A 13,997-nucleotide genomic window follows, 5' to 3' on the forward strand; every position below is an offset into this window, starting at 1 on the left:
TTTTATTTTGATGTTCCTCTTTGATAAACATGAGTTTCGTTTTTATGTTCAAACTCTGGCATCATCATCACTGTATGTTTTGTCGTTTAGTTTAGAGCACCATGATGTCTCGGTTCTTTCTTTTTAGAGTTTTTAGTTTCTCAGAGTTTTTCTGAGTCATTTCGAGTTTGAAATTGTGTAAATGTGCCCCGACTGCGAGTCTACGGTTTTACCTCGTAGAGGAATTGATAAAAATGACGCGCATAGTATTTTGTCATTCATACGCGTTGTTCTGAACGCCTGTTTTTCGGAATATTTGAGCTGCCGTAAGCTTGTTTAGCCGAGTAACCGAGTTTTTATATGTTTTTGAAGAATATCATCAACAAGTGAAGGTCTGAATTGACGTAATAGTTTTTTGTTTCTTGGTGATGGGCTAGGAAAGTGTGTGTTTTTAGGATCTTTCTTAATGACCCATGCTATGTTGATGTTGATATGTATATCTCGTACAGCTTGTCATGTTATGTTCCACCACTTATTGTAAGAGCTAGCCCCGATGTTGCCCTCGTAGCCCTTTCTGTTGTTCACGGAATTCAATTTATATCCAGTATCCACCTATTGTTGTTCGAAACACTTGGCAACTTGGCATAAATAATAAATATGTATTTCTAGAAAACCACTCATCTTGGATGTTAGATCGCAAATTTCCAAAGATACTTATTTCAGCATTGTTGTTGTTTTAGAATTTTTCCAGAAAAAACCCCGTGAACCTCTTCTTTACTAATATTTTTTTGTAAGCCCCTTATATTCTACCCTCGGATCTCCGCAATATTAAATCTATTCTTTTTGTTTATCTTCACCTACTTTAAGAGAAAAGGACTTTCCTTTCAATATATGTACTTGGGCATTACTTGGGTTTTACATCACTATTCTTATCCGCTCTACTTTTCAGTAATTTCCCCGATGTTATCAGCTTTCACTTTTCGGATTGATGCTTGGGATTTTGAGATCTATGATTACCTCTGTCTACTCCACTGTTCGGTGTTCGGAGCGTTCTGAGTCAATTTTGCTTATTCATTATTATTTTAGTATTCCCTGTGTTGAGTATGTGTTCGGTATACCTGTCGACTTGATTTTCTTGAATCTCGGCACTATTTCACTATTGGTCATAGTGTGTTGGAAGCTAGTATAGTAACAGTAACTCAGTCACTGTTCCACTGTTGAGTGTTGAGATTGTGAGATCTCGAGTGTCGTGTTCAGATGTGCGTTTATACGAGGATTTAGTTTGTGTCTAATATTCGTAAAATCGATTAGTGGTTAATTTCTTAATTTAATTTTAATTTTTTTGTTAATTTATTCAAAACTTTTATTTTATTTTTTTCTTGTCTGTTTTATCTTTCCATCAAACCTTGAAGGTTTTTCATAGATAATATTTTTTCGAGTGTGCTAGTATCTAAGTTGTTTTATCTAAGTGCAAGTATCTAAGTTGTAAGTACCAATACGTCGCGTTTTGTATGCGGACTGATGTCAATTGGTCTTGATTTTATTTTGCTTAGGTATTTTTAATTTAGTAATAAATTTTACATAGTATCAGAAAACCATAAATGACTTCATGTTATGTTTACTATGATTATCCAAGTATTTATCGGTTGCGTGTCTCTCCTTCTTGGGATCATGAGCTGCAAAGAATTGTGAATAATATATTGATTTATTATTCTGTGTTTTATGTAATGTAAAGTTTTCGTCGACATTGTCAAAAAAACCCTACACGGCTACATGGTGAGAATGATCGTTTTATTCGTTTTCTTCGTATTACTCTGAATGGATTAAGGCGTAGTGTTATGTGTTGTTGAAGTATTATAACATATTACTTAGGTATTTTAATCAACTAGTTTATCAGTATTGCGAAATGAAATGATGTGATAAAAAGTGTAAAGTTTACTCTGATAATTTTTAATATAACGATGATGATGCCTCCTCGTTATCAATGGAACTGTTTGTTATCTTCTTCATTCAACATATTTTATTATTAGAAATGTGGATTCAGATGATTTAGTTTTTAAATCTCAGACGTTAGTATTTTGATTCAAGGTTGTTAAGTTTCTTTAAATCTACATTTAAAGTGGTAGATTTCATTGAACATTGACATGTTTGACACATTAAGTGATCAACCTTATGCAGAGAAGTTATTGAGATCAATGTGTCTGTGTAAGAATCTAACACAATTTATAACGGTTTATGATTAATTAGTACATACTCTCAGATTTAATGTAGGATGTATTTAGGTATCCTTTGCCCCAAAGTTGAATTACTTAGGTATAGTTACTTGGAATCCATCATTATTTAATATGTCAACTGGGCGCTTAGGTAAATTCATAATTTTCACATGCTTGAATTGTAAAGAAACAAACGTTCAAGCATCGCCAGAAATATGGATGAGACATACCTACATAGATACATATGAGTCATGCAGGTGGATATAATAGGATTGAGAAGGCTTCTCAGAACTTGAGTATCATGTCCTCTCAGTGAGGACGCGATTTAACCTTGAAAGTTGTATCTCCGTGATCATTGGTTGTAAACTGAATTTTATATCAAACACAAAATCCATCTGAACAGTGATCAATAACTTGGCCTGAGCAGTGATTTTGATTTCATTCGTTTGCAAAAAGCTCAACAAACACATGTTTGAATTCTTACTGTAAAGCTAAAATAAATTGTATGGCGAACTTCGGTGAAATGGAGTCTATTCTCACTTTCTGTACGTCCTCTACTTCAAGCTACCGCTTTCACACATATTCGCACGTATTTTATATATTTTTATCGTTTCTGCTATCTTCAACATAAACGTAAATCAATATAAATTGGATGCTCACCTTCTTAGCTGGAGTGTTCATTAGAATACTTTGCCTCCTGTGATATCCAAGAATTAGAAAGTTTAACATATTCCGTCGTAGTCTGGTCTAGATGGCGAAGGTCTCAATTACATTATTCAAATTATTCCTTGTTACCTTCGAGCTATGTTTTCGAACAAGAACAACGTGCTTCTCCATCTTACTAAACTAAACTTTAAAACAGCACATTTCATAAAACATACATTAACCAAGGGAGAAGTTGATTTTGAAGTAAAAGCTTGCTTGATATCCCATCGCTTCTCCATCTTACTAAACTTTAAAACAGCACATTTCATAAAACATACATTAACCAAGGGAGAAGTTGATTTTGAAGTAAAAGCTTGCTTGATATCCCATTTGGTTAATTTTGTTATTTCAAGCTATTCAGGGGATAAAGTTTTGTGTATCCCCACAATAATATTGTGACGAGAGGAGAATGGTTGGGTATCGGATTCCCTCAGGATGTTTCCAGCATATTTGTTATAATTACGACGTCATACAAGTTATCTATACAAGCAAGGTTCTCTATACCCACCTACAACGTACAGTCATTATTATTTGGAGTTTAATTTCCACAAGGAGAGTCTAGAGATGAACTTGTACAGTTTCATGACATAAATGTACTATTGGGAAATTTGAATTGTTATAATGTGAAATTTACTACTGCTTGGAGACTTTTTTGAATAATATTTCGTAATAGGTTGCTATCGTACCAAAAAAGGAACATTTACTATGTTTTTGTACTGAGTTTTTAACGATGACACTGAATTTCATGTACCTACGTACTACACATTTGCTTAGAAGTTCTGCTCGGACTACCAATGTCTTCACCTACCTTGTATAAGATCATCTAAATCTCTCATGCTGTGTAGCTAATACCGAGCATACTTACTTACTTTACTTTCCGTGTCCGGTACCGAGCATAGAAACTTGTAAACCCAGATATCATCTCACACCTTTCAAACAGTTATGTGTTAGATTTATCAGAAGATCAAAAATGCTAAACTTTCAACTAATCTGCTCAGCCCAACAGACTGGGAGTAGTGGTCAATAATAAATCTCAAGAGTTCCTACAAGAAACGTGGTTTTGAGAAATTTAAGACTCTACCAATCCCCAACACATAGATCATTGTATGTTTTGTCCTTTAGTTTAGAGCACCATGATGTCTCGGTTCTTTCTTTTTAGAGTTTTTAGTTTCTCAGAGTTTCTCTGAGTCATTTCGAGTTTGAAATTGTGTAAATGTGCCCGACTGCGAGTCTACGGTTTTACCTCGTAGAGGAATTGATAAAAATTACGCGCATAGTATTTTATCATTCATACGCGTTGTTCTGAACGCCTGTTTTTCGGAATATTTGAGCTGCCTTAAGCTTGTTTAGCCGAGTAACCGAGTTTTTATCTGTTTTTTTGAAGAATATCATCAACAAGTGAAGGTCTGAATTGACGTAATAGTTTTTTGTTTCTTGGTAATAGGCTAGGAAAGTGTGTGTTTTTAGGATCTTTCTTAATGACCCATGCTATGTTGATGTTGATATGAATATCTCGTACAGCTTGTCATGTTATATTCCATCACTATATGTTGGGCCCGCTCTGTGGTGGTATATTATTTATTGTAAGAGCTAGCCCCGATGTTGCCCTCGTAGTCCTTTCTGTTGTTCACGGAATTCAATTTATATCCACCTATTGTTGTTCGAAACACTTGGCAACTTGGCATAAATAATAAATATGTATTTCTAGAAAACCACTCATCTTGGATGTTAGTATACAAAAGAAAAGCACAATACATGTATTTCTGCAGATCTGTTGAACAAATCCACTCCATACTATCACTTGAGCGAGCTTTTTTATTGAATTCTATCCCACTCAAGTATTCAGTACTCAATGTTTGAATCAAGCACATCTCTGCCATATACAGTCTGCCTTCTATGTGAAAATTGGAGAATTTTTCTCACACGGCTTAGGAAGCCCTCCACGTATGTATAATATGTTGGGTCACACTTGCCAATTCTTTTCTGCGAATTTATCAAGCAGTGTGTACTCACTTTCTGAAATTTCATTGTTTTTGATGTTCTTCATGAAATCTATATCTTTATGAAATCGTGGTGCTGTTCAGAAACTACTGACAATTCTGTGACCACATGAAATCATGGGGCTAACTTAATTTCGAATCTTTTTTGTTTACCTCCAATCTCATTTGATCAAAGTTTGTTGATGTAAAAAAAAAAAAAAAAAAAAAAAACCCCTTAAAAAATCTGACTTAAATTTTTACTTTCTATTACTACAGTATAGCGGAGCTATACTAGTAATGAAAGTATTGCAATCGGTCCAAATTTTCAAAATCGGGAAATGGTTGGAAATATCCGTTTTGGGATCCCCTGATGTCAAAAAAGTGATTTTTAGCCCATGGTCTGTACGTAACGTACGTACGTACGTAACGTACGTACGTACGTAACGTACGTACGTACGTAACGTACGTACGTACGTAACGTACGTACGTACGTAACGTACGTACGTACGTAACGTACGTACGTACGTAACGTACGTACGTACGTAACGTACGTACGTACGTAACGTACGTACGTACGTAACGTACGTACGTACGTAACGTACGTACGTACGTAACGTACGTACGTACGTAACGTACGTACGTACGTAACGTACGTACGTACGTAACGTACGTACGTACGTACGTACGTACGTACGTGCGTACATACATACGTACAGACCATGGGCTAAAAATCACTTTTTTGAGAAAAAAAAAATCAATTTTTTTCATACTTTATATGATTCCTTATCACACGGGGAGTATTTTAAGATAGAAAATTTTTGGTCGAAAATTGGCCGCCGTTAGCGGTCGATTTTGGACTTAGAAAATTTTTCAAAAAAAAAAGTTCAATTTTTGGACACTTTTTAATGATCTCTCATTACACGGGGAGTATTTTAAGATAGGAAATTTTCGACCAAAAACCACGACATTTACTGTTTTTCAGACTCTACTGTCGCGTTGAACTGGATTCAGAAATGTCCAAGTCGTTTGAATACCTTTGTAGCTAATCGCGTTACAAAGATACAACAGAATATTGAGAATTTTTTTTTCAAATACTTACGTATTCCGCAAATGTAATAGAAAGTCGTGTGATGTTCACACCAGATTTTTTTATTTACTTTGTTGTGTTGATTTAGCTTCTAAATTCTTTTTCTTCAACCTAAATACATATCAAAATTTGAAACCAGCAACTAAAAGTGTGTCAGTAGATGGTAAAACTCAACATCAAAGTAAGGACTGTTTTATTTTTATTTGCATAAAATTTACATCCAATAAAAGTAAACTGATGAAACAAAATAACAGTTGAAAATAATTAAACATACCTACTATTTACTTATACTTAATCAAACTACTTTGTTATCCAATAAATTTGTATCTTATCTGTGATAATACCAGTTTAGTAATAAGGAATCACAACTTTATAATTTAGCACTCTCAATAAGTTGTAATGTTGTACAAAATAATTATAAATCACCAGTGAAATGAGTGAATGTTATAATCAGAAGCACCAGTGTTACTACCATCAGTGAGTGTTACATTAGTTCGGAGGCTTGCAGGCCAAACTCATCCGAATCATGACCGGAGATACGAAGATAAGTCATAACCCATTCTCAACGCTGAAAAGGAAATTGATAAAGGACAAGAAAGATAAGATACTCGCGGGGTAAGTTTATAATACCAACAAAAGGTGTCGGGTCCTCCAGTCACGTCATTTAGAGCATACGTATGGTTAAGTACTGCTCTGATGAATCGTTAAGCAGGAATTAGAAATTATTCACCAGATATAAACAAAAACGGCTTTTCATAAAAATTAAAACTAGAAGATTTGGCGATTCTCTTCGCCTGGTTTTGAGTCCATTTTGTTTGAACGTTAGAAGTACTCTTAGGACCTTTTATTTATTTCAATTTATTTGGAAAAATCCTTTTCCCATCAGGTTCTTTATTATAGTCTCTCTCTCTCTCTCTCCGGGTTTTATTATTGTCAAATATTTCCAGGGAAAAAAATCCGCGATATAGTATTGTTTGAAAAATATATCTCCGCTTTTTAGTCCTTCGCAAACCCTCACCATAAATTTGAAGCTTTCGCCCCATTTTCTCAGATCCAATATCAGGTGTTATTAAGAACTTTTCTTATACCTCTACAACTTATCGGAGTTGTAGGTATAAGAAGGGTTTTATATGTGAGAGTAACTGCAAGTACGGCAGCTAATCCTTTATAGTGTTTTGTGGGAAGTTTATGTATGTGGGGATATTGCAGTGTATTACTATTACCATATTACCTATTTAATGCTAATTTATTGTTATTTGATTCCCAGTCTAGTAAATAAAATGCTATTAAGCGTTCTATATTGAGGTTTTCTTTATTTATGGCTTTTCCGGGTTTTGTTTCGTTTTTCGAAATTTCTTTGAAAAAAGAAGGGGAAAAAATACCCAAATATTTTCATCTTCTAATCTGGATGTTGGTGTTTGATGAATTGCAAGCCTTGTTTGTTATTTGGACAAACCCAGCAAAGAAAAGTAGCAAATGGTCCAGCCATTATCTTCCCGACATGATGCTTTCTCAACTAGAGTCTAGCATTTTCATCACTCAGCGTATAATATCTTTACTTATCATGTTTTCCTCATCTCACCGTCGGTTTTTCATCATAAAACAAGCCACTATCTAAAAAGTAGCAAATGGTCCAGCCATTATCTTCCCGACATGATGCTTTTACTAGAGTCTAGAATTTTCATCACTCAGCGTATAATATCTTTACTTATCATGTTTTCCTCATCTCACCGTCGGTTTTTCATCATAAAACAAGCCACTATCTCCCTTGGCGAAGGGAAAAGAGGCCACTATTTTCCATTTAACATAATATTATTCACATGTTACCATTTTCACCAGGTGGGCATTCCAAAAGAGATTTGCAGAGAAATGTTGGGTGTTTTGGCACTCTCAATATGGAATGAGCAATGAGCATTGTCTTCTATTACAGAAGCCACACCGTAACATCATCTGAACGCTATTAAACTCACTTTTATTTACAATAAAATTGAATTATTTTCAAGTTGATGCTCAACAGCTGTTAACTTAATGGCGAATGGAATGTTTCCAGAAGTGGAGAGTACTCAGATTTTTTTGATTTTCGTCAATCTTTAAATCGAAATTCTTACTAATTCTCTTCTTATTTTAGTATTAATTAGTACTTGACATGGTATCCCGTTTTCAAAGTTCATTCGAAATTCTTAGCCAAAGTGTAGCTTCGTGTTGTGCCATTGATGTTACATCTTTAATTACGTATTGTGACGATCATTTTATGACGTCAGTGTTCAATGATAATGTGACATCGAAAGTAGGTAATAAATTTTGCAGCTCGCAAAGTCATAAATCTTTTTATTGACTCATGGGTCTATTATCAATGCTCCTGTTTCGAGCGTAAACGTTTTGTTTTTTTATCTGAACAAACCGTGGGAATTACAGGAGAGAGAGAAAGAGAAGATAAGATACAAAAGAGAGAGAGAGAGACAGAGAGAGAGAAGGATGGAAAGAGAGAAAGAGTAAGAATAATAGAAAGAGCAAGAATGTGGAAAGAGCGAGAAAGCGAGGTAAAAAAAAGAGGAATAGAGAAGAAGAAAGAAAGTATGCCAGCGAGGGAGAGAGAGAGAAATAGAGAGGAAAGAGTGAGAGAAAAAGGAGTAAAAGATGCAAAAAACAAGACAGAAAGACAAAGAGGAAGAAGAAGGAAGGGAGGAAGAGAGACAGAAAAGGAACAGGAAAGAGATTTGAAATATGAATATTCAAAAGAAGAAGTTTGGGGCCAAATGAAGGGAGGAAGAGAGACAGAAAAGGAACAGGAAAGAGATTTGAAATATGAATATTCAAAAGAAGAAGTTTGGGGCCAAATTAGAAGAAAACCACATCAGGTGCCAAAACGAGCAAACTTTGTGAAGACTGGCAGGAATTCGGAAGTGATGAACTGTTTCATAGAAAACTCAACTTTCTAGACTTTCTAGGTAGAATTATGACAGATACTAGCTGAATTCCGTCGCTTCGCTCCGGAATCCCGCTAGTTCATCCCGAGGCATGGCCAAACTTGTGGAAAAGGCATGGCCGCCACATGCTGTGCGTACGGTAATAAATTTTCTCGCGCCAAGCTTTTCATTATGCCCCGGGCTCAATGTTCGGGGATTTTATGTTATCCTCTCTCCCCACTCTTGAATTTGGGATTTTATGAACTACTAGCTGAATTCCGTCGCTTCGCTCCGGAATCCCGCTAGTTCATCCCGAGGCATGGCCAAACTTGTGGAAAAGGCATGGCCTCTTGGCGAAGGGAAAAGAGGCCACTATTTTCCATTTAACATGATATTATTCACATGTTACCATTTTCACCAGGTGGGCATTCCAAAAGGAACAATAGGGCGGGAGGATAAAGTGGGATTTTTGTTTTATGGGATAGTAAAAAAGCCACATGCTGTGCGTACGGTAATAAATTTTCCCGCGCCAAGCTTTTCATTATGCCCCGGGCTGAATGTTCGGGGATTTTATGTTATCCTCTCTCCCCACTCTTGAATTTGGGATTTTATGAACTATTACAGATCTTCTAGAGATAACAGGTTTCATATTACTCGTAGTGGCGTAGATTAAAGGAGGCCGAAAATGTGTTCTGTCAAGTTTCCAATTTGTGCAGTTCAATGAGTCTGAGTGGCCCTTTTCATGATTTGTTACTCGTTTTTGACTTGACTAGTTTTGAATGTCGGTCACAATAATTGTACCATTTATTCCAATGTGACTATTCAAGCTTATGCAAAATTCATCAATATCTACGAGTGTTTTATAATAAATTTTATTTTTAAGAAAAATTTTGCATGGTATGTACACACACACTTTTGGACCATGTTTACAAATGTTTCAATTTCACAAGACAATAGCCCAGTATCCTATGTAATATTCAGTTTTGAATGTCGAATGTCGGTCACAACAATTGTAACATTTATTCCAATGTGACTATTCAAGCTTATGCAAAATTCATCAATATCTACGAGTGTTTTATTATTTTATTTTTAAGAAAAATTTTGCATGGTATGTACACACACACTTTTGGACCATGTTTACAAATGTTTCAATTTCATAAGACAATAGCCCAGTATCCTATGTAATATTAGTTGTGTAGGGAATTGCAATCTTCCCAAGTAAGCATTGTAAGCAAGCTACGCTTCGTCCCTGATTTACGTTGGGGAATACAGGCACATCCACGACTATGCTGTCTGTTTTATGCTCATCCATTTAATAGCATATTATTTGTTACTCGTTTTTGAATTGACCAGTTTTGAATTCGGTCACAATAATTGTAACATTTATTCCAATGTGACTTCATTCAAGCTTATGCAAAATTCATCAATATCTACGAGTGTTTTATTATTTTATTTTTAAGAAAAAAATTGCATGGTATGTACACACACACTTTTGGACCATGTTTACAAATGTTTCAATTTCACAAGACAATAGCCCAGTATCCTATGTAATATTATGTAGTTGTGTAGGGAATTGCAATCTTCCCATGTAAGCATGCTACGCTTCGTCCCTGATTTACGTTGGGGAATACAGGCACATCCACGACTATGCTGTCTGTTTTATGCTCATCCATTTAATAGCATACCTACTTTTATGGTTTTAAGATTAGCATTATTAAATCAAGTTTAAATGATATTACTGTCATATAATAACACCTATGTCGTATTATTTTCATAGGTAACTATTATTTAAGAAGGACAAGTTTTCGTTGTGACATTTTCTCTTTAGCTCTCTTGCTTGTAGTGGGTAGCCCAAAGTTCAATTTCCAACAGCACCTTTTAGTCCAAAAAGGCTTCATTTATTTTCTCTTCAGCTCTCTTGCTTGTAGTGGGTAGCCCAAAGTTTGATATCCAACAGCACCTTTTAGTCCAAAAAGGCTTCATTTATTTTTCGACTGAATATTTTCCCATGATATGTGGATGGTGTTCAATTTTGACTCAATTTGAGAAATATGTACCGACTTACGAGTATTTGTATGAAGTGAGTACGTGAATGAGTTGGAATAAAACTGTAACTTCTAATAGCATACCTACTTTTATGGTTTTAAGATTAGCATTATTAAATCAAGTTTAAATGATATTACTGTCATATAATAACACATATGTCGTATTATTTTCATAGGTAACTATTATTTAAGAAGGACAAGTTTTCGTTGTGACATTTCTCTTTAGCTCTCTTGCTTGTAGTGGGTAGCCCAAAGTTCAATTTCCAACAGCACCTTTTAGTCCAAAAAGGCTTCATTTATTTTTTGACCTAATATTTTCCCATGATATGTGGATGGTGTTCAATTTTGACTCAATTTGAGAAATATGTACCGACTTACGACTATTTGTATGAAGTGAGTACGTGAATGAGTTGGAATAAAACTGTAACTTCCCTGTTTCTCGAAGTGTGTACCTATTGAGGAAAAACTATCAAATCGGGCCTCAAATTCAGTACTGACGGTAGTGGCACGTACCTATTTGTCTTCCGGTCCTAAAATTTCACAGTGGTGTTCAGTTTTGACTCAATTTGAGAAATATGTACCGACTTACGAGTATTTGTATGAAGTGAGTACGTGAATGAGTTGGAATAAAACTGTAACTTTCCTGTTTCTCAAAGTGTGTACTTGAGGAAAAACTATCAAATCGGGCCTCAAATTCAGTACTGACGGTAGTGGCACGTACCTATTTGTCTTCCGGTCCTAAAATTTCACAAAACGAACATGCAAAACAAGGTTCTAAAACTTTCAAGCTGAAATGTCTGATTTTGAAACTTTTTTCGTATCTGTCCAAAAGTTTTTTCAACAAAATTTAACTTTTTTACTTTCTTTTCGCCTTGTGAAAAGCGTTGGGTAACTTTTTTCTCCAATTGTCAAGAACAAGTAATGTACCTCACCGTGTTGGGAATAATAATTCTCTGAAAACGAGTATTAATTCGAGTAAAAAAAATGTTACTGTGTAAGCAATTGAGTCTAATCTCTTTACGTTTTTCTCCTGAATGGGGAGGTGGAAGGAAACTCCTTAATAGGGGCTGTTGAGAGAACAGGAGCGATAAAATCTGAATTATTTAAGTATTATTGAACTACCAAATTTGACAATTAATTCAATACTAATTATTTCAACACGTTTTTCTCCTGAATAGGGAGGTGGAAGGAAAATTCTTAATAGGGGCTGTTGAGAGAACAGGAGCGATAAAATCTGAATTATTTAAGTATTGTTGAACTACCAAATTTGACAATTCAATACTAATTATTTCAATTTCTCTTCTTTTGATTCCAGGTAAGTCAAAAATGATGCATCCTTCCTGACTACTGCTACAGAATGGTGAGTACATTCAGCAGGTTTGGTAAGTCAAGTCAATTTCTTTTGTATGAAAGCCCAGATTTCATTGAATGGGTACAGACAAGTAAGCATGTTTGATTTTTCGTTGAATGGTCAGTTGACAATATTATTTTCAGGGATTAGATCCCCACAATCCCAATAAATTGTCTGGCATTAGCCATTATGGCATGTTAATTATTGAGCAATCTCACCATTATGATAACCTGATAACAGTGATAAGTGATAACACAGTTTCTAATAACGTTCTAATCCCTGATGACAATCTCCTCTCTCTAGACTTATTATTTCAATTTCTCTTTATTTGATTCCAGGTAAGTCAAAAATGATGCATCCTTCCTGACTACTGCTACAGAATGGTTAGTACATTCAGCAGGTTTGGTAAGTCAAGTCAATTTCTTTTGTATGAAAGCCCAGATATCATTGAATGGGTACAGACAAGTAGGCATGTTTGATTTTTCGTTGAAAGGTCAGTTGACAATATTATTTTCAGAGATTAGATCCCCACAACCCAATAAATTGTCGGGCATTAGCCACGATGGCATGTTAATTATTGAGCAATCTCACTATTATGATAACCTGATAACAGTGATAAGTGATAACACAGTTTCTAATAACGTTCTAATCCCTGATGACAATCTCCTCTCTCTAGACTTATCTCATTCCACATGATGTCCCAGTGTCTACCTACATATCTATATATTTTTTTTTACTATCGTACTGCCTAGAAGTGTCTTGAATGATAAGATTGGTATGAGTAACGTACGTAGTTGTAAAATATCTACCTTTCGATTACTCACTATGTTAATTAGGACTGGGTGTATAATAATGAGTCATCAATATGGTGTTGGGGTATGCGCCGATTTCAAGTTCTTTGATCTCTAGAATCCTACTAGAATGTCGTAGAAGTAGTAGAGCTAGTAGGTAGTATTTGATGTAAAAGCTAGTTTTTCACTAGGTTTTTTTTTGCGTAATGACTGTTGTTTTTACGGTGACTATTGATGTCATCATTGATGGATGACTGCAGACTAGTGTTTGGGATAACAATTTTTTGAGAATTTTTCATTTATCATCATTACTTTCTCGAGATATTTGTTGTTTCCTATATCAGCGATTGAACCGTTCCCCATAACGGTCTAATCCTATGTAAACAAGAGTCTTATCAGTCTCCATAATCAGTGATAATGATAACCAAACATGTTATCAATGACAATCAGACGAGATGCTGCTCCATTGCGGTGTGAAATTGTAAATAATGGGACTCCCCGTGTCACAAATGCATTGATAATGACATAATTACTGTGTAGCAATGCAGGCGAGATTAGTAAACTGTTTTATTGCAGTTGTTTTCACTGTGCCTATGGCCTGTACTATTAACGTTATTGTAAATTTTGCATTTATTCGAGATATTTGATGTATATGGGTGAAATCGAGCAATAGAGGTAACTGTGCTATTGGATCCTGCAAAATAAAGTAATACAAATCTTAATGATGTATTTCGTCGATTACTGTTGGCGTTATCCCTTACCTAGAATAAAAGTTGGTAGCACTTACTCTGAGGAAGTATACACAATTTTCCCTTGTAATATTTTCAATGGAATATGTATAAAGTTTGAACAATGTAATCTCATAGTAATGAGCTAATGAGAAATACTTCTCTTTTTAGACACAATGTAAGCCTTACTAAAGATTTCAGAAGCCAATGAAA

This window comes from Diaphorina citri, unplaced genomic scaffold (genome assembly GCF_000475195.1).
Source record: "Diaphorina citri unplaced genomic scaffold, Diaci psyllid genome assembly version 1.1 scaffold14, whole genome shotgun sequence".
Lineage (NCBI taxonomy): Eukaryota > Metazoa > Arthropoda > Insecta > Hemiptera > Psyllidae > Diaphorina > Diaphorina citri.